Source organism: Nelumbo lutea, chromosome 2 (assembly GCF_056320005.1).
Source record: "Nelumbo lutea isolate HS-2025 chromosome 2, American lotus-T2T, whole genome shotgun sequence".
Classification (NCBI taxonomy): Eukaryota; Viridiplantae; Streptophyta; class Magnoliopsida; order Proteales; family Nelumbonaceae; genus Nelumbo; species Nelumbo lutea.
In genome coordinates, this window is record NC_142685.1 from 98287169 (window position 1) to 98311581 (window position 24413).

A 24413-nucleotide genomic window follows, 5' to 3' on the forward strand; every position below is an offset into this window, starting at 1 on the left:
ACATGAACAAGCTGAATGTCAGCTTACAAGAGCTCAGCAATATGTTGCAAAGAGTTGAAGAACTGATTAGAAAGGATGAGCCTGTAGCCATGCTTGTTGAAGCTGACAAGACAGGCAAGAGAAAGAGGAAGGCAAGGAAGCCTCAGAAGAAAGCCACTAAGAGAAAGAAGCAGAAGAAAGACAAAGCATCGGATGCCTGTCACTTCTGCAAGAAGACCGGCCACTGGAAAAGGAACTGTCCTGCCTACCTGGAATCCAAGAAAGGTAAATTCGAAACTTGTGTTATAGAAACCAATTTGTTGGTAGCTTCTGCGTCCTGGTGTATTGACTCCGAGGCTTCAACTCATGCTTGTAACTCACTACAAGGGTTCAAGGTAAGCAGAAGGCTGAGTGAAGGAGAAGTCACACTCTACTTGGGGACTACTGCAACTGTTGCAGCCGCGGCCATAGGAACCGTAGAGTTAATTTTTAGAGAAGGAACAATTGTACTGAAAGACTGTCTTTATGTGCAAAATTTAAGGAGAAATTTGATTTCTGTCTCAAAACTGTGTGCAGATGATTATTCTGTCTTCTTTAGTAATACAATTACTATTAAAAGAAACAACATATTCATCGCATACGGGGAACTAGAGAATGGTCTCTAGGTTCTACATCCTTCTCTAGAAACTAACATAACCGAAACTACGTCGGCTGAAATCCCCAAGAAGAGAGGTCGTGATACAGTTAATCCCACGTGTCTGTGGCATTATAGACTTGGCCACATCGGTGTTGACCGAATCACAAGGTTGGTAAAGGATGGTCTTTTGGATTTTCTAACTGTAGAAGATCTTCCCACTTGTGAGCCTTGCCTACAAGGCAAGATGACGAAACGGCCATTTAACGGTAAGCCTGAAAGATGTACAGGCACACTTGACCTAATACATACTGATGTATGTGGTCCCCTGAGTGTTAGGACACGAAATCAACACGTGTATTTCATCACCTTCACAAATGATTTTTCACGATACGGTTACGTGTACCTAATGAGACACAAGTCTGAATCCTTTGAAAAGTTCAAAGAGTTTAGACAAGAGGTCGAGAAACAGTTAGGGAGAGAAATTAAGGCCCTTCGATCAGATCGAGGTGGCGAGTATCTCTCTGACGAATTCAGGGACAACTTAAAGGACAATGGGATAGTATCACAATTAGCTCCTCCTGCTACACCACAATTTAACGGTGTTTAGGAGATGAGGAATAGGACCTTATTGGATATGGTCCGGTCGCTTCTCATACACTCAGAGTTACCCACATCCTTTTGGGGTTACGCATTAGAGACTGCGATTTATGTGCTGAATCGGGTTCCAACCAAATCGGTTCTGAATACTCCATATGAACTTTGGATCGGAAAGAAACCAAGTGTCAGACACTTGAAGATTTGGGGTTGTCCAACACACGTTAAAAGAACGAGTGCAGACAAGTTGGAATCCAAGACCAGACGTTGCCTATTTGTAGGCTACCCAAAAGGCTCTGTAGGTTATCTATTCTATGACCCAAGTGAGTAGAAAGTGTTCCGTAGTCATAATGCGCAATTCTTGGAAACCGACTATATCCTGGACACCCATCGTCAGGAAGTTGTTCTTAATGAGGAGAGCTCAGGAGCAGTGGGAGATGTCCCACAAGTTCCAGGTAGTGACTAACCTAGAAGATCCACTTGGGTATCCAGGCCACCAGTCCGTTATGGTTATGACCAGGATAGTTACCTGGTGGAAACCTTGACTAGTGAGGAGGATCCCGTGATTTACACGGAAGTTATGTTGGACATAGATTCCCAGAAGTGGGTGGAGGCCATGAGAGCAGAGATGGACTCAATGGAGACCAATGGAGTCTGGACTCTAGTAGATCCGCCCTCTGGGGTAAAAGCAATCAATTGCAAATGGATTTACAAGAGGAAGAAGGGCCCCGATGGTAAGGTTGAGACCTTCAAGGCTCGTCTGGTGGCGAAAGGGTACACTCAGAAAGAGGGCATCGATTATGAGGAAACCTTTTTGCATGTGGCCATGCTTAAATACATTAGGATCCTGCTAGCTGTAGCAGCATACCATGATTATGAGATTTGGCAAATGGATGTCAAAACTGCATTCCTGAATGGAGATCTTACTGAAGATATCTATATGCAGCAGCCGCAAGGCTTCATTGTTGCAGGTCAGGAAAACATGGTATGTAAACTTAATAGATCCATTTATGGACTTAAGCAAGCTTCTAGAAGTTGGAACATCCGTTTTGACTCTACCGTCAAATCGTTTGACTTCGAGCAGAATCCGGATGAACCCTGTGTCTATAGGAAGTAGAGTGGAGATAAGGTTACCTTCTTGGTTCTGTATGTAGATGACATTCTACTCATTGGGAATGATGTAGGTATGTTAACTACGGTGAAAGTATGGCTATCACAGCAATTCTCCATGAAAGATCTTGGAGAAGCCTGCTATATACTGGGTTTTCGACTCTATAGAGATAGATCGAAGCGGATAATAGGATTATCCCAATCTGCCTACATTGACAAAATAGTCAAAAGATACAGCATGGAAAACTCCAAGAAAGGAAATGTTCCTTTCAGGCACGGAGTCACTTTCTCCAAGAAGATGTCTCCCAAGACTTCTGAGGAGATTGATGGCATGAAAGACGTTCCCTATGCCTTTGTCGTAGGGAGCATCATGTATGCCATGCTGTGCACTCGTCCTGACATAGCTCAGCCAGTGAGTGTAGTAAGCAAATTTCAGGCCAACCCAGGGCAGGAGCATTGGACTACTGTGAAAAATATACTTAAATACCTTTGAAATACAAAAGAGTTTTGTCTACTATTCGACAGTAGCTCACTACAGATCCAAGGGTATACAAATGCCAATTTCTAGTCGGATCCAGATGATAGAAAGTCTACATCTGGATATATTTTCATGATAGGATCGTGTGTTGTTTCCTGAGTGTCAGCAAACAGGGGTCCTAAGTTGCAAATTAATAGTCCATAAGTGAGGCTGCCTTATGATTGAAGGTGTTCATTCCTGAATTTGGAATTCAGCACATCACCCATTCCATTGTTGTATGACAACACTGGACCTACGAGAGGATGATAGTAAGAGGTAGCATCAACGGAGAATGTGGTAGATTCATTGACTAAGCTACTGACACAGAAAGTGTTTATGAAACACGTGGAAAGCATGGGACTCCGGCTAGTACCTGATTGGACCTAAGTGCAAGTGGGAGCTGTTAAACAGTTTTGTATGCCCTTAGCTTCAATCAAAATTGATGTACTTTATGAGTTTATTGTAAATGAATAAAAGTGCATAGTTGATTCATGTTCCCTTGGTATGTTTCTGTGTAATACCCTTAAACTGGACACTTATTGAGACTCGTGTTAGTTTAGAATGTTCACAGCCAGTGGGTCGATTTGGGGAGACCTATCCTGACAAGACTGACACTGTGGTGCCACCAAGTCGGTTGGGGTGGCTTGTCTCCGCTACCGGGGTGAGAACCTAGGCACATACAGTGTGGGATTAATTGAATCTTTGAACTGGACCAGATTTCCAGTATTGCCCTGGACCTTGGAGATTGATGGGCAAAACTGGAAAGTTACACCCGACCCCTAGACTCGATTATGATACTGCACTAGGTGTCGGATCGGGCTGTCTTTGATGTACCAATCAGTGAGATCCTTAGCGGGGGTCAAAACCTGGGTATGTTGGGACAATCCGAGAATTCATCTGAGTGGGTGATCATAGTGACAAGATCAGCCCCTTTGTCAGACAAAGGTAATGATCGGGGATGCACTCTCACTATTGGAAACCAAGACTGCTGGCAGCTGATTTCAACCGTTGAGATTTGTTTTGCAAAGTATATTTTATATGAGATATAAAAGTATATATATTATGGTTTCTAAAATGTTTGCAAAAAGGTTTTAATTCCTGGGATCCATACTTGAGAGAGTGCAACACTGTTCCTTGCAGCCGAGGGAGAGGTCCTCTCTTGTCGGGCAGTGTATGATCATTAAGGGCTGAGAGGCTAAGTGTAAGACCATTGAGGATAATACCTGATGGGATAATCTTGCATCTGCCCACAGTCCCTGGGTGTTACAAGATGGCTTGGCCCAGGGACCACTTAGGGTAAGTGTTGGGCCCATAGAGCCCATTCGATGGGTTTCAGGGGGTGCACTGTCTTTAACAGTATATTCGACCAGGCCTTGTAACAAAGGCTAGACCGAACCCATGTGGCTGATGTGTAGATCAATGCTTGGGTCCCACGCCATACAAAGAAGCCCAATTGGGCAGCAGTTAGGAAGGTTAAGTGAGCACATAAGCTTAATGGGCCTAAAGCCCATTTCGAATTGGACTATTTATTTAGTTAATTAAAGGGGCAAATTCTGAGATGGATTAGCAGATTGGATGGGGTCTTAATCCTATCCACTCAGAGAGTCCAGATCTGAATGTGATTCAGATCTAGAAACCTCCTAATGGGATTAGGAGAAAGTTGATCTAATCTACAGATAAGATAAGGGTTTATCCTTATCACTAGAAGAGAAGGCTGATCCAAATATGATTTGGATAAGCAGCTCCTAATGGGATTAGAAGTTGATCTTTTATGTTAACAAAAAGAAGGAGGGGGCAGCAGCCTTTAGGAGATATACATCAGATCCTCTTTAGTGCTGAAATCAAGAAGAGATAATTCTGCACCCTGCGAATACTCTCTTGCTGCCTCCCTGTTCTTGCCGCCCTGTTTGCCAGTTCGATCTCTAGTTGTGGGTGAAGTCCAGATTGGATCTTGACATCAGTTCTTTGAGAAAGAATTGAAAGGAAGCTGTGCTCACGTACCATTCTACTGATTCTTGCGAAGGATAGAGTTCTTGGGGAAGAACACTGCTGATTTTGCTCCATCCTGCACTGCGCTATCTCTAGTGGGAGCAGTCTTTGGATCCTTCCTTGGGCGTGAACACATTCGTTGGGAGATATTACTTCTCCGTATCAGGTATAATTCTCTCCTATTCCTTTTGGTTCAGATCTGGTTCAGTTTAAGGTTCAAGAATGATCCTTGAAAATATGATTTTCTAAATAGGGAATGTGATTCCCAGTTGAAGGGAGAGAAAAAAAAAATTTGAAATTCGCCCCCTTATTCCGCAATCTTTGGGCGTCCATGGGATGGATCTCTCATCCCTTCACCAAGCTGTAAGTCTTCATCATCAAAAGATATGCATGCCATACATGAAGCACAAACCTTTGGGGACTCTGGTTGTACTTCAATTTGATTCACTTCATCTTTGAATTGTTTATGATTAAGCAATGCCTGAATTAATGCCTTTGTCAATTTTGGAGAAACTAGAGAGCATCGTAAACACTTAATAATGCAGGAATGCACTTTAGATGGGCAAGAATGTCATATTTAATGTGCAATTTTGTTTCTCACAATGCCTTCTGAACTTGAGGTCGAACCCTGATTAGATTCTCTAATCTATGGTCTTCCTCCTTGTCTTATTGAACTTGTTGAGTCAAATTTGACTCCTTTTTCTCTCTTGGCTCTTCATTTTCTACTCTGGATATAGAACCATCTATATTCTTTTCTTTCTTGTGTTTTTGGCTATATTACAAAGTAATTTGATCCACTTCATTTTCAGTAATGGGTTGTTCATTTTCTTTGCATGAAGCCACATAACATGGTGCTACTTCCAGTTCATCGTAACTTTCTCTCAACATTTTTTTGGGATGTACTCTTTCAGTGTGTCTAGAAACCTTGGAGGTTGTTCATACTCTTTTTCAAAATCAACTTGAACTTTTTTCTTAAATCTTCTTTTATTTTTTTTTCTTATTGTTCTTTGTGGAGGCTCTTTGTCCCCGAAATTTAATGCTCGGAGAATTGGAGAGTGTAATTTGCATGGGCTTGACTGCCCTCATTGCCTCCTTGGCTACAGTTTGCTAATTTGTTTCATCCTTAGAAGAATCACTGAAGCACATCATACTTGGTTCTTGCATCAATTCATATAATGAAGGGAGGGTAGGACCCTCTTCCTCTAATAGAGAAACATTATTTGCAGCTGCAATAGTTTCTTTAAGAGGAGGTTCTGCAATTTCAATTTCTCCCCTATTTATCATTGATTGGATGATATCTTTGAGAATGAAACAATCTTTGATGCTATGGCTGACCATCCTATGATACCGACAATATTTCAGATCATTTGTCTTGTTCACCTCAGATGGTTTCTTTGGCTATGGCAACTTAATTGCCTTTGCTGCTAAGAGGTCTTCAAAAATTCCTTTCACATCCTCATTATCAAATGAGTATTTCTTTTCCCTTCTTTCTTGTGGAGCCATAGGCTTAGGGACATCCTTTCCTTTAGCCTTATCCTTCTTTTTAATATTAACAAAGGTGGTCATGGCCTCTCCTTTGCCTACAGGAATTTTTCCATCCTTTTTTTGAAGGAGGATTGGACTTATGTGTCATAGTCTTTTGCTTGGCAATTTGTCTTTCCACATTGCTGGCTTTAGAAACCAATGCATCAAATGATTAAGGTTTTGTTGTGCCTACAAAGGTAGCAATCTCTGGCAAGAGATTGTTAGCACACATTTGTACTATTGAGGTTTCCTTTAACTGTTCAACACATTGAATATTCATATTTCTCCATCGTGTAATGAATTCATTTACACTTTCATTTGGCCTTTGTTTCATTTCAGCCAAGTCTGTAATTGATAATTTCCTCTTGGAGCTTACAAACTATGCTAAGAAAGCATGTTGCATATCATCCCATGTGATGATTGATCCTGGTGCTAATTGTGTGTACTAGGTAAAAGCTGCTCATTTTAAAGATTGCACAAATTGCCTTATTAATAAGGCATCAAACATTGCTGATTCACCACATGTAGAATAGAAATGGGCCAAGTGTTCATGGGGAGACCCATTTATTCCATCAAACTTCTCAAAGTTGGGCTTTTGATATCTTGAAGGAAATGGGAGTGTATCATAATGGGCAGGATATGGTTTCCTATAACCAAGGACAGGTGGTGTGAGAGATGCTTGGAATTCATTTATTCCCTCTACAATAAGTGTCTTTAGATCTATTTGAGGAGCAAGAGCAGAAGTTTATGCTCTAGTGATAGGGCCTTTATAAGGCTTAAGTTCTTCATTGGGCTACTTTGTAGCTTTCTAGCTTTTGGAGGCCTCTTGGATCTAGGCTTACGAACAGGAATTGGGGATTGTTTTGAAGATCCTTCAATTCTAGTTGAAGGCTTCTGAATACAAATAATTTTTTTCCATAAGAGGAAGAACCTTTTCCACTTGACTTTTTGAGTTTAATTACTCAGGGCTTCACTTGTGTAGATGAAGGAACATCTGTTTTCTTTTCTCCTATAGCCTCATTGAAGGTTTGAAGAGTAGATTTCTCTTTAGAAATAGTTACCATCATGATTGATGTTGTCAGAGGAATTGAAAGATTCACTAGATTGGTTCCTATCATGATTTGGGTAGGGTAAATAACCTTAAACCTTGCTTTAGTGGACTTCTTTGGGGAAGTCACCATTAGTTTTGTGATATTCAAGATTGATGAAGCAATCTTTTTGGAGGAATTTTCCCTTGGTGGCTTGAAACCTTCCTTCCTGGTAGAATTGAACATGGCTTGAACATGTAGACTTTTCCTCACAGGAGAGGTCTTAATGGCCTTCCTTTTTTTCTCCTTCTTGATTTTTTCCTCCACCTTATGATAGAAGACATAGTAGCAGTAGCAAGAGGATTTACATCCATAGTAAATGTTGCCTTGTAGGAAGGCTTCTTAGAGCCTCGTATCTTTTCCTTCTCTGTAGCAGTCAATTTGTGGTGGTAGACAACCACTTTAGGTGCCATGTTTGAGATATTTCTTCCCGTAAGTAGATAATATTGATATAAGACTTACACATTCTTTTTTTTTTGTTCTATATTCTAAGTCAGAGATGAAAAAGAAAATGGGTCCCACCAGGCATGCCAAAATAATGTTGGTGTGAAAATTTTAATAAATTATCATGCAACATAATTCACTCAATCAAGTGATTGAGTTTTTATTATTTTGGGTAAGGCCCATTCAAGGAATCATACGGATTGTTCCCCTTAATTACATCCCCACAAGAAAGTAGAGAACACCTTTTGATTCTGACTTAGAGAAATGAACGCATAGAACAGAAGGAAATAACAATAGGATACTTCAAAAAGAACTTTTCATTTGCTTTTCTTTTACATCAGGTGTACAAGAATGAGAAGAAGAAATACAATTGAGAAACTATACAACAATACATTTCTCTTTTCTTCAATACAAAGAAAATTTCCTTCTCATTCCTATTAAAAACAAGAAATTTAAATATAAAAAATATTAATTGATAGTTTTAATAATATTATTAGATAATTTTGTATTAATGAATTTTTAATTAATTAGTAACTTTTATGAGTTTAGACCTTTATTGTGCATAATGAACTCATTTAAAATGATAAAAGTTAATGAAATTTTAAAATGCCGAACCTATTTTGTTAGCAATATTTTATTGCAAAAATTACTCATATGCAAAGATTACTGAATAATAATAAAAAATACAAATAATTAATTAAATGTCTGGAAAATTTTGAAAAGCCTAAACATAATTAAAAAATATTAAAAATTAACAGTAATTATAATTTAAGCTATAAATAGTAGAAAATTACATTTAATTACCAAAAAGTTATATTTAATTACCAGAAAATTACATTTAATTAGTTTTAGCCAAAAAATTAACAATATTTCTAAGAATATGATAAATTCTAAAATTATTGTATTTTAAATAAATACAATAGTTTAATAATTATAATATTTTAATAGTTAACAATATTTTAATAATTAATAATAAAAAGTAACAAATTGTTTATATCTTAACCAAACCCGATTAGATCTATAAATTTGTAGGCTCAACCAACTATTTTCTTTTAAATTAGGTATAACTGAGATATGCACCATGGCCACACATTATGAGAGATAATCACATTCGAAGTCATATTTAAAATATTATATATATATATATTAAATGTTATTTATATTAAACATTTGTTATTATATTATTTCTATATATCAAGACATATTTAAAACATTATTTATAATTTACATTTTTTATTTACTTTGAGTAAATTTATTTTTCAAAAAAAAAATACTATTATATAAAAAATTTTTGGGAATTCAGGTCCTCGTAGAGAATCCATCCTCGTGAGGGTTGGGGTTAATTTCAAAATTAGGGTTGGGAACGGAGAATATGATCCCACTCGAACCCGTCCCATTGGCATACCTACCATAAACCATATTATATATAAATATTAAAAATATTAAAAATAAAAGTATTCATTATTAATTTTAACTTTAATATTGAACTTTCCCTCCATTCTCATCGATTGATCGATACCTTAACTTTCTTCGTCAACATCACCGAAGACAGCACTCCCATTATACATCGTCGAAGCAACTCAACCAACTATAGTGACACCACTGCAGCCATTTACATTTTATCATCGCCAATCGCCGGTCACTCCGCCATTCATTCGCCTTCTCTTTCTCTCTCTCTCTATATATATCATTCTCATCATTCCAAGAAAAAAATCCAATACTTCGTCGCTGCTCCACCATTTTCGCCACTCCACCATTGTCGTCGTTCCCCTCTCTCTCCCTCATCTTTTCATGACTCTTCCAAGTTCCAATCCTTACAAAAGCCCTAACACAGGAAATCCGAAACCCTTTTCCTTCCCCTGTTCAACCGAACCATATCCGCCCCATTTTCACCATTGTCGCCGACTCGCCACCAGCTGCTACAATTTCCCTCTCATCTTCCCATCTCATACTCTTTGAAACAGAAAAGCCTTAACCCCTTTATCTCGTCTTTGGACTCTAACTTGTGGTTCAACTGTGAACACTGAAGGTAACTGGAGAGCTCCCATTTTTGTATGCTTCCCTCCTCTTCTTCTTCTTCTTCTCTTGTGGATTATGGTACTTTTCTGCGCAGGTCACTGAAGGGAGGAAGAGCAAACATCAAGAAGTTTTTGTCTGCTTGGGTTTTTCTAGCAGGGGATTTCAGGGCTGAAAAGAACTGGCTGGAACATCTTGGACCCATCGTAACAATCTTCCTGATTCTAATCTGGTAAAATTCAATCAATGCTCTCCTTTAAGTTTTCTATTCTTTCTTCAGTATATTATATCTGATGCATGAAAAGCTTAGACACGTAAATGATTGCTATTTCATCTTAGTTGTTTTCAACAGGTGTTATCTGATCCACGGTCAGAGAAGAAAACAAGCTCACGATCAGAGAAGAAAAATGAGGTTAATTAAGCTGAAACTCATCTAATCAATCAAAAAACTTCCTTAGAATAGATATTTCATTGAAGAAATCCTCCATGTTTCAGCGGTCAAATCTTTCTCTACGAAAACCTTGATTACAACATCAATACCATTCCATATTCCACGAAAAACTTCTCCAAAGAATCCTAGAAACCAAAAACAAATATAGTATATTAACCGAAGACAAAATTATATCAAGATTCTAGACTTTTAAGGATGACTTTTTTATTTTTTAAATGATCTGTTAATAAAGGATGAAAAAGCATACCTATCTCCAACAGAACAGAAAAAGAAAGACTGTCCCGGTGCTGAACTATTCTAGGATTGGTGTAATCCACAAGAAGTGTCTTCAAATATAATGTGGGATCCATTTGAATGAGCTTCGTTCTTTATTGCCAAAACTCTAGACTCCCTAATATAATGTCCTAGCTGTCATTGCTTATCTGATATTATCCAATATATCATCACCTGAATCTCCCTAAATCTTCAAGGCATCTACACCAGAGGAACCCTAAAATAGTGATAAAGCTTCTGTTTATATGGAATCTCTCTCCCCATTAGCCCATGAAAATCATCATCATCATCAATCATCAACCAAGCCTTATCCCAGCTATATGGGGCTACCTACATGCTAAAATCAATTCCCCTGATTGGCTTCCAACACCAATGCCCTACATAGAACACCTGGAATGACCAATTTAATATATATATATATATTGAGCTTCAACTTCTCTTAAGTGTGAGAGACAAATCCTGCAGGACCAGCTGTGGTCTGTGAGAAGATAATGATATCACTATATATCCAGTATCCACATACCTCTAATAGTAAGTATACAGAGACATTTGCACTTATAAATATGTCATTTCGTAAATGTGGGGATATATCATGTTTGGTTATATCCCCATTAATTGTTTGCGTAGTAAAAATTGGCAATGCAAAATATATGCATGCACAAATTATATATGACATTATGGACCAAACAACCAACAATTACCAGATCAACATGAACATTTAACCATACCAGTCTGTTGAAGTTGTGTATTCCACCCTCCACAAACATACATGCAAATATGGAACTTCATACACAGATCTTATGTGTATATAACCATGGAAGAAAACTAATGGCTCAAAATGTTGAGGTCCATTTCTGTAAAAAGAGATCAAAGCTTTGCCTTGATCTTTTATTTTTCGACCTCATCATTTATTTTTATTGATCAAAAAGAGGAGGTAGTAAAAGAGCAGAACAAACCAAGGCAGGATTGTCTGCCATGCTCTTTAGAAATGTAGAGGGCTAAGTTGGAAAATAATGCTCACCAATTCCAACACGAGTTCCAACAGTTAATTCTGAGAAATCAATGTTCCATTCTTCAAAAGGTAGTAATAGCTTGTTTAGGATTGTTGAAGATTCAAGGACTTTATTCCATGTTGAGACCATTTCAGCATCCTCCCAGAGTCTGAAGGCATGCTCCTTCCAGAAGTCTGCATACTGAATCCATGAGGAGATGAAGGTAATGGTGTTGCCTTCTGAGAATTTATTTGCTTCCTCTGCATATCATACATAGTAGAACTTAATTTCACCGCACCTCTCGTTATGGCCATCCAGGCGAAAATTTAATGCCTGTAGGAAACCTCACAATTGATTAACAATCACAGATACAGGAAGACAAAATAATGAATGTATTTGACAATTTAACCTATGAACAGAATACATATCTTGCACCATCTGAAATTCTAGAGGCAGGAGGATTTAAGAAAAGCATCAAAGATAGAAAAATGAAAAGAAATAAAATAAGTAGCACTTAAGTAAAACTCTCAGGCATTGGTATAAGTAAAAACAATTATCATCAAGGAAGAAGAGATCAAATTTGAGAAAAATTCAGATGTATGCCAATGTGATACTAGAAAATTTTGGACAAGACTACACTACATGTACATGTGCATGAGTTTTCCTTCTATTTACACATCATGGCTCTGCTCACTAGTGAACTACGGACAAGATAACATTGTCTTTATGTCATACGTACCGTGTTTGCAATATTGATGCAAGGAGTGGCATGAATGGTTATGGCTGAAGTTTCAGTATAGCTTGAGAAAAAGCAGAGCAGGTGGTGGCAACTGGCAATGCTAATGCTAGGAGCCATTATAATGAACATGGTGACAATGATGATGATCGCTTTTTTTGATCAGTAACAATCAAACATTTTATTAATTTATTTAAAAGAGTAGTTCACAAATACAATGTATATGGAATCCTTTCATAGGCTAGTATACACTACCTACCCCATGAGTTATATTTATTAATAGCTGGCTCCCCATTGGGACCACTCCTCAATACAGTTGCACCCTATTAATTGCTTGTTTGGCTAAGGCATCAGCCATACTATTAGCACATCTATGAGTCCAATGGAATGGTGCAATTAGTTCATCTGCCAATATACTGACTATCCTCAACGAATGCTGTCCAAATTCCTGCTGTATTTTTTCTAAGTCAGCCCACCGTTATAGTTTGGAATCACCCTCCACCATGATCCTGTAATTGAGGTTTTGACTCAACTGTAGTCTTTGTATCACTTAAAAGAGTTATACCCTTTTGAAGCCTCTATATATATCCAATGGGGCCTGAGAACAAGGCCATCATATTCCCATCATAGCTTTCCTAAGAAATCTACCCTTTTGACCCAAACATTCTAGGCTTTCCTAAGAAATCTACCCTTTTGACCCAAACATTCTAGGCTTTCCTATGAAATCTGATGTCCAAATCCTAAGAAAGCTGCCCTTCATCTTCATGGGAATGATTTTATGTAGTAGATAGATAGAAAGCTGCATGCCCTTCATCTTCATCTTCTATTCTGAATTCGATCATTCTTTTATTTTTATGATATTTAACTAATTTACATATATCTTGGAAAATAGACTTCTGTTTTGTGGTATTTGTATTTTCTTTTATACACTTAACAATTTCCATAGTTTTCTTTGTTGGTAAGTAGATCATTATACCTTTATGATAAGATTCTAGATATCTACTACCTAACTAGTTTTTGGAAATTAATTAATGATTCACCAAATACTAAATTCCTTAGATTAATTCAACACTTTCATAGGTTTGACCGCAATTAGGTTCAACTACTAGTCTATCTTGATACATTGCTTAAAAGTAATGGTAGATGATAGTAAGTCAAAAGTCTGCTTTTAATATTTCTATGGGGAAAAGTGTGAGATCAGATCACTTTGAAGTCTAACATGGAAGTAGTGGGAAGATACAAGAATGCTTGTGTATTTTATTGGGCTGCACACTTTATAACCTCTGGTTCTTTGGGAACACATCTTTATGATCTCTGGTTCTTTTTTTTTTTTTTTTTTTTTTTCTTTCTTTAATTTGTGCTGGTTTGTAAGTTGTAAAGAAGAGAATCCTTGTGTATTTTATTAGGCAGCACACTAAGATTTAGATGGTGAGATGGGTACAGCTAAGATTGCTCAAGTATAATTCTGAATTATGATTTTTAATTATTGTCTACTTCTGAATTATGATTCTCTCTCCTTAAATTAATGCACAAGCCTAGTCAAGTATACTTGGCCAATGGTTAGGTATCATCTTCACTCAACTTTAATAATTGGGGTATTCTGAGTTTCAACAAAAAGCTATACATTTCTTAAGAGATAAGTTGATAGGAAAGTAAAAGCTTAGAAAGTTAGAATCCTCGTGCACCCCTTTTCTTCTTCTTTTGAGAAAGAGGATCCAAAAATAGCGGACTGGGAATGCTAAAGTTGCCATGCCCCATCCGTCCCCTCTATGCTTCCAATTCTAAACTTAGTGGTTTCATACCTCTAATAATGTCTTTTTAGTATTTGAAGTTTTTTTTTTTTTTCCATGTAGGAATAGGACCCAACGTAATTATTATGAAGTTCAAAAGAACCCGAGTTTGTTTATTTATAGTGACTTTAACATTTAGAAGAATAAACTATTGTTTGAATTTTAAAAAATATATGTTTTGTGTAGAGCCATGGATCGGAAAACAACCCTACTTTAGGTGGAGATTATCTCCATACCTCTCATGATGCTTCGCCAGCAAACCTTGTAAGCCATTTCAACTTTATTTTTATTTTTCATGCATGTATAATTTTTGGCATGAAAATAACATTCTATTTTCATTGTCTTTTACAGGAGACCCAACAACTTGGATTAGGAGCATCTCATGCACATGAAACAAGTTGGGAGTGGGAAGGAGCATTTTATGCACGTCAAACAAGTCGAGAGAGGAAATATGTGAAGGGGAAGAAGAAAGTTCTTTTTAGATGATGTGCCTTTATTTTTTTTGGTTTTTTAGTTGATGTATCAAATATTTTCTTATAAAAAAGATTATTTAGCTTAAAGATTATTGAAAAATTAATATTTAAGTTTATTTTTAAATTTTGCATTATTTATGTGAATTCAAATTACAAGTTGATAAAAGTCTTATTGGGCTTATAGGTTGATAAAAGCCTTAAATTGCACAAGTAGGCGATAGATGGTTATTAAAACATTTATAAAACTTTTAACGACACTTAATTAAACGTCACTGAAAGCAGATTCAAAAGTGAGTTCTGGCAACGTTTGTTAAACATCGCCGGATGTATCACTTTTGGTGACGTTTATAAACGTCATCAAAAGTATCAACATTTATAAACGTCGTCAAAAGTATAAACGTTTATAAACGTCACTAAATGTATTGCTTTTCACGATGTTTATAAACGTCACGAAAATGCATTGCTTGTGTCGCTGAATCTGTCTGTCAACATTTAAACATTTGATTTGCGACATTTGTCAAACGTTGTCACTTTTTTTTTTGTAAATGTCGTAGAAAGTTTTCACAACACAAATGATTGCGACGTTTGTGCATATTTCGTCGAAAACCCATAAACTACCTCCTATGGCGTGCACAACTTCTTCTCATTCTCAAAACCCATAAACTCATGGGAATGGTTGAAGGTAAAACTCCTGCTCCTCTTGAAGAGATTAATGATCGAGAGGACCTGACAAAGAAAATTTCCAATCTAGCATTTGATCATTGGTACTGATTGGATCAATTGGTACTCAAGTGGATAGTTTCTTCCCTCACAGAAGGTATACTCACTCAAGTTGTAAGTATGTCTTTGCCAGCCCAAGTATGGGGTGCATTAGAAGAATAGTTTGCTTCACACTCTAGATCCAGAATTCTAGATTAAGAAGAAAACTTCAAAGTCTCAAGAAAGTTACCCTTTCCATTTTCAAATATGTATAGAAAGCCAAAGGTATTACTGACAATCTTTCAGTTGTTTTTGAACCTATTTCAAAACAAGATCTTGTTATGTTTGTTTTGAGTGGATTTGGACCTAAATATGAATCGATTAACCATGAGTCTTGGCTCCAGGAAAATCAATATACTAAGGTAGATGATGGTGCCTCTGCCAATCTTGCTTCAACCAACAACAAAAATCACTCGCAGCAACTGCGAAATAACTCCCAACATAGACGAGGTAGAGGCAGATGTGGCAATCACACTAATGACTCAGGATGTAGTAGAGGGCACGATAACAACATTATTTGTCAATTGTGTAATATTCCTAGCCATGGGGTCTGCAAGTGTTGTCATCGCTTTGATATCTCTTTTCTCGGTGGTGATTGACAACCTACTCCAAATCCCACTCTTGATCCAGCTGCCTTCCACATTGGTACCTTGTCACAATTTGATTCATCTTGGTATCCGGCCTCAGGGGAGACACATCACATCACCTCCAAGTTGGACAATCTTCAGGCTCGATTCGACTATGGTGGGTCTGATCAAGTGAAAATCGGTAATGGTGCAGGTTTGGAGATAAAAAATATTGGTTATTCTATTATTTCTCATAATGATAAGTTTTATCCGGAAGATATTTATCATGTTCCTTCCATTACAAAAAAATCTTCTTTCTATCAGCAAGTTTACCAAAGATAACAATGTTATCTTTGAATTTCATCATTCTCATTTTCTCTTAAAGGACCATATGGGGAGAGTTCTACTTTGAGGGCCTAGTAAAGGTGGACTCTATCAATGTCCTACTTCAGCAACTCTCAATTCTTCTACATCATCAGGTAGTACTACATTTGTTGGTGAGAAGGCATCAGTTCAGATTTGGCACCATCAACTTGGACAAGCTTCTATCAATATTGTTCAACATGTTATTTCTCAATTCGGTCTTCCATACAGCAATTTGTTTAGCTTACAAGTTTGTAATGCATGTCAACTAGGAAAGAGTCATCGCCTTCCCCTTTCTTCTTCATCTACTTCTTATAGTTGTTGTTTAAAATTACTGTATTCAGATGTATGGGGACCAGTCCTAGTTGCATCTAATAATGGTTTTAAATACAATGTGTTATTTGTAGATGCTCTTTCCATTTTTTTTTTTTTGGATTTTCCCATGCATAAAAAATCTGATGTATTTGACATTTTTCTTAAATTTAAGAGGCATGTTGAGAATTTACTTGATGTAAAAATTAAATTTGTTCAATCTGATTGGGGAGGGGAATATCGACGACTTCCACAGTATCTTGACTCACAAGGTATTGGACACTGGCTCGCCTGCCCACACCCTCATGAGCAGAACGGGACTGTTGTGCGGAAGCATCACCACCTGATAGAGTCCACCCTCACCTTACTGGTGTTCTACTCACTCCCTCAGAATTTTTGGTCTGATGTTGCTGAAACTGCAGTTTTTCTGATCAACCACCTTCCCTTTCCAACTCTTAAAGGAAAGTCTCCCTATGCAATTTTATTTAATCACATACCATATTACTCTCTTCTTCGCACTTTTGGCTGTGCATGTTACCCGTTTCTGCGATCATACAATCGTCACAAGATGGATTACAAGTCTTCTCTTTGCATCTTTCTGGGTTACAACTCCTCTCACAAAGGTTGCCACTAGTCGTCTATATATTAGTCGCCATGTTGTCTTTGATGAATAGTCTTTTCTAGGTTTGCCACCATAGACATCATCTCGTGGTTCAAATACTGATAGTGTCACACTACTTCCAATATATACAAATCTGCCAAAGGCTTCTGCTTCTGCATTAGTTGATGATTTAGTTGTTCACAATCTTCTCCCCCAACGTCATCACTCGGATCTGCCATTGCGGCCTCTGCACCTAGCTCGAACGACTGTAACTCTAACTCTAGAAGTACTAAATATGCTACTATGACTTCGGATCCCACATTGGATGACTGCAACTCACCTCGAACTCACCCCTAGACACAATTGGTTCAAGATCTCTTAGACACCACTCAACCAGTTCTTGCTCCTATCAGGTGAACTCATTCTATGGTCACCTGATCCATGAGTTCCACAGCTTCTCTGGTTACTCGGTACCCTCTTCCTCTTTGCTTTAATGCTTCCATTGCTATTGTCGAGTCTGAACCCACTACTTACTCCCAAGCCTCCAAACATCATCATTGGTGTGATGCGATGTCCAAAGAATTTCAGGCTCTCGTTCACAATGGAACTTGGAACCTCATACTGTATCATTCATTCATGAATGTGGTTGGCTCTAAGCGGGTATATATGATTAAAAGGAAACCAGATGGTTCTATGGATTGCTATAAAGTCTGGTTAGTCGCTCAAGGCTTTACTCAAATACCAAGTGTCAATTTTTCTAACACTTTCAATCTTGTCGTTAAACCCACCACTATTCGCACAATTTTGTCTCTTGCAGTCTCCCATCAGTGGGTCATTCGCTAGTTGGACTTTGACAATGCCTTCCTTAATGGGCTTATCACAGAATATTTATATGAGTCAGCCTAAGGACTTTGAAGATGTTGATCGCCCTTCTCATGTGTGTAAACTATCAAAGGCTCTCTATGGACTTCGACAGGTTCCCCGGGCTTGGTTTTCACGACTAGCACTAAACTTGTCAAGTTGTGGTCCTTCTCTCTTCATTCATTCTCATGGTGATCATCGTAATTATATGTTGTTATATGTGGATATGTGATACTCACTAGAACTTCTCCTACTCTCATACAATCCTTGGTGAACAGTCTGGGGTGTATCTTCCAACTTAAGGATCTTGGATCCTTACATTATTTCTTGGTTATTGAAGCCCACGGAAATGGAACTAGGCTTTATCTTTGCCAACGCTGATATATCATTGATCTCCTTCATCATGCTGGACTTGATGGTGTGAAGCCTCTCTCCACTCCAATGGTGGTGTCTACTAAGCTCTCAAGACTCCACGACTCTCCTCTCTCCAAACCTTCTTAGTATAGGAGTATTGTTGGAGATTTGCAGTATTTTATTCTCACCCGTCCTAACATCAGCTTTGCGGTTAACAGGGCTTGTCGGTTTTTGCATAGTCCCACGGATGAACACTGGGTAGCAGTCAAACGCATCCTTCGGTATCTTAAACATATCTTAGATCATCCTTTGTTTTTCTCTTCTTAGTCCTCTATCCATCTCATTGCCTTCTCCGATGCTGATTGGGTAGGGTGCCTTGATGACCGCCGTTCTATTGGTGGCTATTGTATCTACCTCGGCTCTCACCTTGTTAGCTGGAGTGCCAAGAAGCAACAAACCGTTGCAAGATCTAGTAGGGAGGCTGAGTTCTGATCTCTTGCCAATACCACTACTGGATTACTTTGGCCGTAGTCCCTCTTGACAGATCTCAGAATTCATCTCCCCTCGGCTCCATCTCTTTACAGTGATAATGTGGGTGCTTGTTACCTTGCTGCTCATCCGATCTTTCATGCACGTATTCACCATATAGAGGTCGATTTTCACTTTCTTCGGGACCACCTACTTAAGAGATCTCTTCAGCTTCATCACATTCAATCTCTTGGACAGCTCATTGACATCTTCACCAAGCCATTATCCTCTCCTCGTTTCACATCAATAGTACACAAGTTGCATGTCCTTCCTATGTGCATTCGCTTGAGGGGGCGTATTGAGGATAATAATGCCACATCACCAGAGATTGTCAAGTCAACAGATATGCGATAAACCTCATCACAAGTCCATCGCACATCCCTACTTGTGATAAATCTCTACTAACGGGTTTCTTATCTTGCTGATAAACTCTATCATATAGAGTTCAATATAACCTAATTTCTTAGCTTGAATATTGTACAAAAACTCTAGCAATTGTATCTATAAATTCACCAAAGTTCGACTAATCCATCATTCAAACCATTTTATACAATTCAAACTTCTGCTATTCTTCAATTGGTGACTTAGTTGGTTTTCGTATGAGATGAAGAGCCTTCAAATTGAATCATATTTTATTTGCAGATGACATCTTAATTTTTGGAAGAATCTCTATACATGGGATACTTTCTGTGCCTGGTCAGACTAGTCCATTAATTTTGCAAAATCTACAATTTGGTTCAACAAGAATACTAATCATCGGCGCTGACATCGTTTGGCCTCACTACTCAATGTGCCTTTGATGCACCCAAATGAAAACTTACTTTTGTCCCTTACCACCCACTAGGCTGAGGCTAATTGACTTCCAATTTGTGATAAAAAAGCTCCAAAACAGATTGAAAGGATGGAAAGCGAAGTGTCTATCTCATGCTCGTCAATCATTCCTTATTCGATCCACCATACTACCATCCCCTCAAACATCTCCGCTCCAAGCCCCACAACACATCCCTATTGTATATTGAGAACATCTCTCGATGATGACTGGTATTATGATGGGGAAATGTTCTTAATACATAGAGGGAATGTGCTAAGAGCCGGCGGTCTTGATAACAGGCACTAGAATAATATCTGAGGGGGCGGTTTTCTAAACGCCGCCACCTCATCAGATTTATGATCTAACGCGGCAGTCAATAAGAACATATTCGGCAGATTTTACATATTCTCTCATGCGTAGTCTCCACAACCTCGCGAGAAGACAGTAAACCCTTTTTTCACAAGCAAGAAAAATAGAAGATGAGAAATAAACCTTAAACCCCAGAAACTACTTTCCTTCACTGCACCCACATTCTCACTTTCTCTTCCGACGAGACATCATGTCTTCTTTAGCTCGCCTTCTCCATCGTAGGTTCTTCACTTCTTCCCCTGCAACCATCTCAACCACCATCATTTATGGCCTATTCCATGAACGAGACCTCAAAAAGCTCGTCGAAAAGTTCAAAGTTTGCTCCGATAACTATAGATTTTGCTACAAGCACCGCATCTATGAAGTTACGGTCCATCACCTTGCCGGGGCCAAGAAATTTTCATGGGTAGAAGAGATCCTCGAACACCAGAGGAAGTATGACGACATCTCCAAAGAGGATTTTGCGATCCGGCTCATTTCTCTCTATGGTCAATCTGGCATGTCCGAACATGCCTGCAGGATGTTCGATCAATTACCTGGATTAAAATGCACACGCACGGTGAAATCCTTCAACCCTCTCCTCTCGGCTTGTGCCGATTCTAGGAATTTCGATAAGGTTGATCAGATTTTCCATGAACTTCCTTCGAGATTGTCGATAACCCCGGATCTTTTCTCCTACAATATTATGATCCGGGCTCTATGTGACAAGGGGATCGTTGGATTCTATGCTTTCATTTCTAGATGAGATGGAAAAGAATGGTGTTGGCCCGAACCTGATTACTTTCAACACCCTTCTGAATGCCTTGTCATCTATGATGCAATGCGATCCGGGCACTCCTATCTGGCGGACGCCTGGCTCCTAGTTGGCGACGGATGGTACCTGAGAAGAGGAAGGTGAAGGATTCCTAGGGGGCTCGTCCGGTGGGAATACTCCGATGCTTAAGTTAGAACTCTGAGAGCTGTAGGAAATGCAAAGAGAGCAGAGAGTGCAGATAGCGCTAGATCAGTTCAATTACCCCCGCCCCTTGGAAATCGGGGTCCTTAAATACTAGCTGTTCTATCAAATCGGGCGTAACCATCACTGGCCTTCTATCACAGCCATTATTCGCCAGAGCTGAGAGACGTGACCCGGGAAGGACAGACACGTCGCTACTTGTCGAGAGTCGTGGGCGTAGCCCGGCAGGTACTGCGCCGTTAGTCAGGAGATGTGGGTGCAGTCCGATGGGTACGCCCTTGTTAGATAAGAAGCTTCCTGAGGATGTTGCACCGCTTAATAGCGAGCTACCTTGTAGCGAGCTGCTGGGGAGACCTGAGGTGATTCCGCTTGAGGACTTCGAGGTGGCCTTACCAAAGGGTTGGAGTGAGCTAATTGTTTAAGCTCGTGAGCTGAAATAGCTTGGAGTGTTCCTCGTCTAGCACACTAGTGAGCTCGAGCTCGCTTTGTAGCGAGCTGTCCCACAACGAGATGTTTATGTAGCGAGCTGACCCGTGAGGGTTTCAGCGAGCTTGTTACACTAGGTTGTAACCAGGCTGTCATGCTGAGTTGTTGCTTATGCTGAGTCATGTCCACATGTCGCCTACTTAGGAGGTCAGGTCAATTCACCCTCCATCAATTGCCCCCCACTCTTGGGGCTAAGGGTATTAGTTTCGGAAGACGTGCAGCCAGATCGATTGCGAGCCGTCGGATTTGCCTTAATCTGAACCATTGGCCCTAGGCCTCATTTCCCTTATGCCAACTTGCCTTGCCTTTGAATTTGAGGTCGCGCCCTTGCCTATTTGCACGAGCTCCCTTCTGTTCGGGATTCAAACTCTACCGATGGCTGGTCCAGAAGAAGTTCTCCGGGCTCAACCTTGAAGGCATAACGATGAAGGGTTTGGCCCTGAGACGGCGGGCATGGAGGAGGAGGAGGAGCCCGACTCTCTAGAGGACGACGAGGGCGTGGAGGCAGCGGAACGTTGAGGCCGTTTGTTGCTCTTTTTTCTTCTGATTCTGGAATGGTTGTTCCCGGGTGTCTGGACCTGATTCTATGTATTTCTTTCTTTTTTGATGAACTGTCTCAGGCTGTTAGGCCCTGCTTTTGTTTTTTGTTCGTTTGTTTTTGTTGTTTTTTTTAGAACTGGAACTGAAGTATTCCCATTTTGCTTTCTGTCGAAGCGACTTTATCACTCGAGCTGTTAGAGCTACATACCCGAAGTAGGGTATTTCGATAGTTGTTACCTCGAACTGTTCCCCAGTACTTGGGGTAGTTTTATAATGTTAGAGTTAAATCCCCTTAACGGGTTCAACTTGTATACCGAAGCGAGCCACTCATCAGAGGGTTCACTCGAGCTGCCCGCACCTTCGGTATTAATACTTAGCCTATGCCGATGAAGCGGTTAGGTCTTATACGGTGCCGAGGTCTTCGTTAGCTCGATGTTTTATCCCTTAGGCCAGGGGAGTGACTTATAGTCCACTCTCCTAGAGTTCGCCCATGCCATAGAGGCGACTGGGTCTTATGGTGCCGAGGTCTTTGTTAGCTCGACATTTTGGCCCTTAGGCTCTAGGAGTGACTCATGGTCTACTCAGTAATTTATAGGTAATATTGCCTTAAGTTGACAATATTCCATGCCCGAGGTACTTGTTTCCCTTCTAGGGTTTCGAGGTCGTATGTTCCTTCCCAGAGCACCCGCTTTACTCGGTAGGGTCCTTCCCAATTTGGCTCGATCTTATCAACACCGGGCTTAGGCACCATAACTTTATGAAGAACCAGGTCATCGATGTGGAGGTTCCGTTTCTTGACCCTGGCGTTATAGTATTGAGCTACTCTCTGCTGGTAGGCCATGGTCCTAATATATGCAAGGTCCCGTACTTCGTCAATTAGGTCGAGGTTGGTGCGTATCTCGTCTTCATTTGCCTTGTCATCATACACTTCTAGACGCAGTGAGGGAACCTCGATCTCGACTGGGATGACTGCTTCAGTGCCGTAGGTGAGGTTGAAGGGGATCTCGCTTGTAGCGATCTTCACTGTGGTCTGATAAGCCCATAGAACACTGGGTAGCTCGCCTGCCCATAGTCCTTTAGTTCGGTTCAGGCAAGCCTTCAGTCCGCGGAGGATAGCTCTGTTCGTGACTTCCGCTTGGTCGTTTGCTTGAATTTAATGTCCTCCCATGTCTTGGCACCAGTTCTGGAATTTAATGTCCTTGAACTACTTACCATTGTCAGAGATCAGTACTCGAGGTAACCCGAAGTGACACACTATATTTTTCCAGAAGAAGTTCTACACGTTTCGAGTTGTGATCGTTATGAGGGGTTCAACTTCTACCCACTTAGTGAAATAATCAATCGCTACTACTAAGAACCTTCTATGTCCTGTCACTGGTGGGAATGGTCTGAGTATATCGATCCCCCACTGTGCGAAAGGCCACAGGCTGGTGAGGTACTTCAAGTCGACGACAATTTGGTGGTGGATATTGAAGTGCTTCTGGCACTTGTCATACTTTCTGACGAGCTCGATCGCATCTGCTTTCATTGTTGGCCAATAGTATCCTTGTCGTAGCACTTTCTGGGTGAGAGCCCTACCCCCCAAGTGTCAACCGCAGAAGCCCTCATGAGTATCGGGGAGAACGAGCTCAGCCTCGGAAGGTCGCAAGTAGCACAGGTAAGGGAGCATCTACGACCTCCGATACAGCCGTCTGTCTATTATGACGTATTTGACTGCTTGATGCTTCACCCTTCTGGCGGCATTACGGTCTGCAGGGAGGGTCCCATGCCGTAGGAAGTTCGTGAGTGGATGGATCCAGCTCGGTTCTGCTTACACGATAGGAGCGGCCTCTTCTGCCCCCCCCCCCCCCCGAGAATGCTAGGTCGAGGCAGGTTCTCTATGTACATGGTTCTCATGGTATTATCACTGGTGCTGGCTAACCGGGACAAGGCGTCGGTCTTAGCGTTCTCCTATCTCGGGATTTGCTTGATGAAGTGTGACTGGAAGTTGAATAGAGTCTCTCTTACTTTGGCTAAGTAGGCGATCATGGTTGGTTCGTGAGCTTCGTATTCGCCTGTGACTTGATTGACCACGAGTTGGGAATCACTGCAGATGACGATATGTTTGGCTTTCACTTCCTTGGCTAGAGCCAGCCCGGCTATTAACACCTCGTACTCCGCTTCATTGTTGGATGCCGCAAACTCGAAGCGTAGTGCATACTCCAGTTTTGTACCGTTTGGGCTGTACAAAACGATTCTGGCTCTACAACCTTGTTGATTTGACGAGCCATCTACGTGAAGGATCTAGGGTTCCTC

At 40.0% G+C, this 24413-nt stretch overlaps 1 pseudogene; it reads left to right on the forward strand.

Moving 5' to 3' along the window:
* The first annotated feature begins 20105 nt into the window (after nucleotides 1-20105).
* LOC148872243 (small ribosomal subunit protein mS79 (rPPR3b)-like) lies at nucleotides 20106-22273 on the forward strand (annotated as a pseudogene).
* Nucleotides 22274-24413: the final 2140 nt, after the last annotated feature.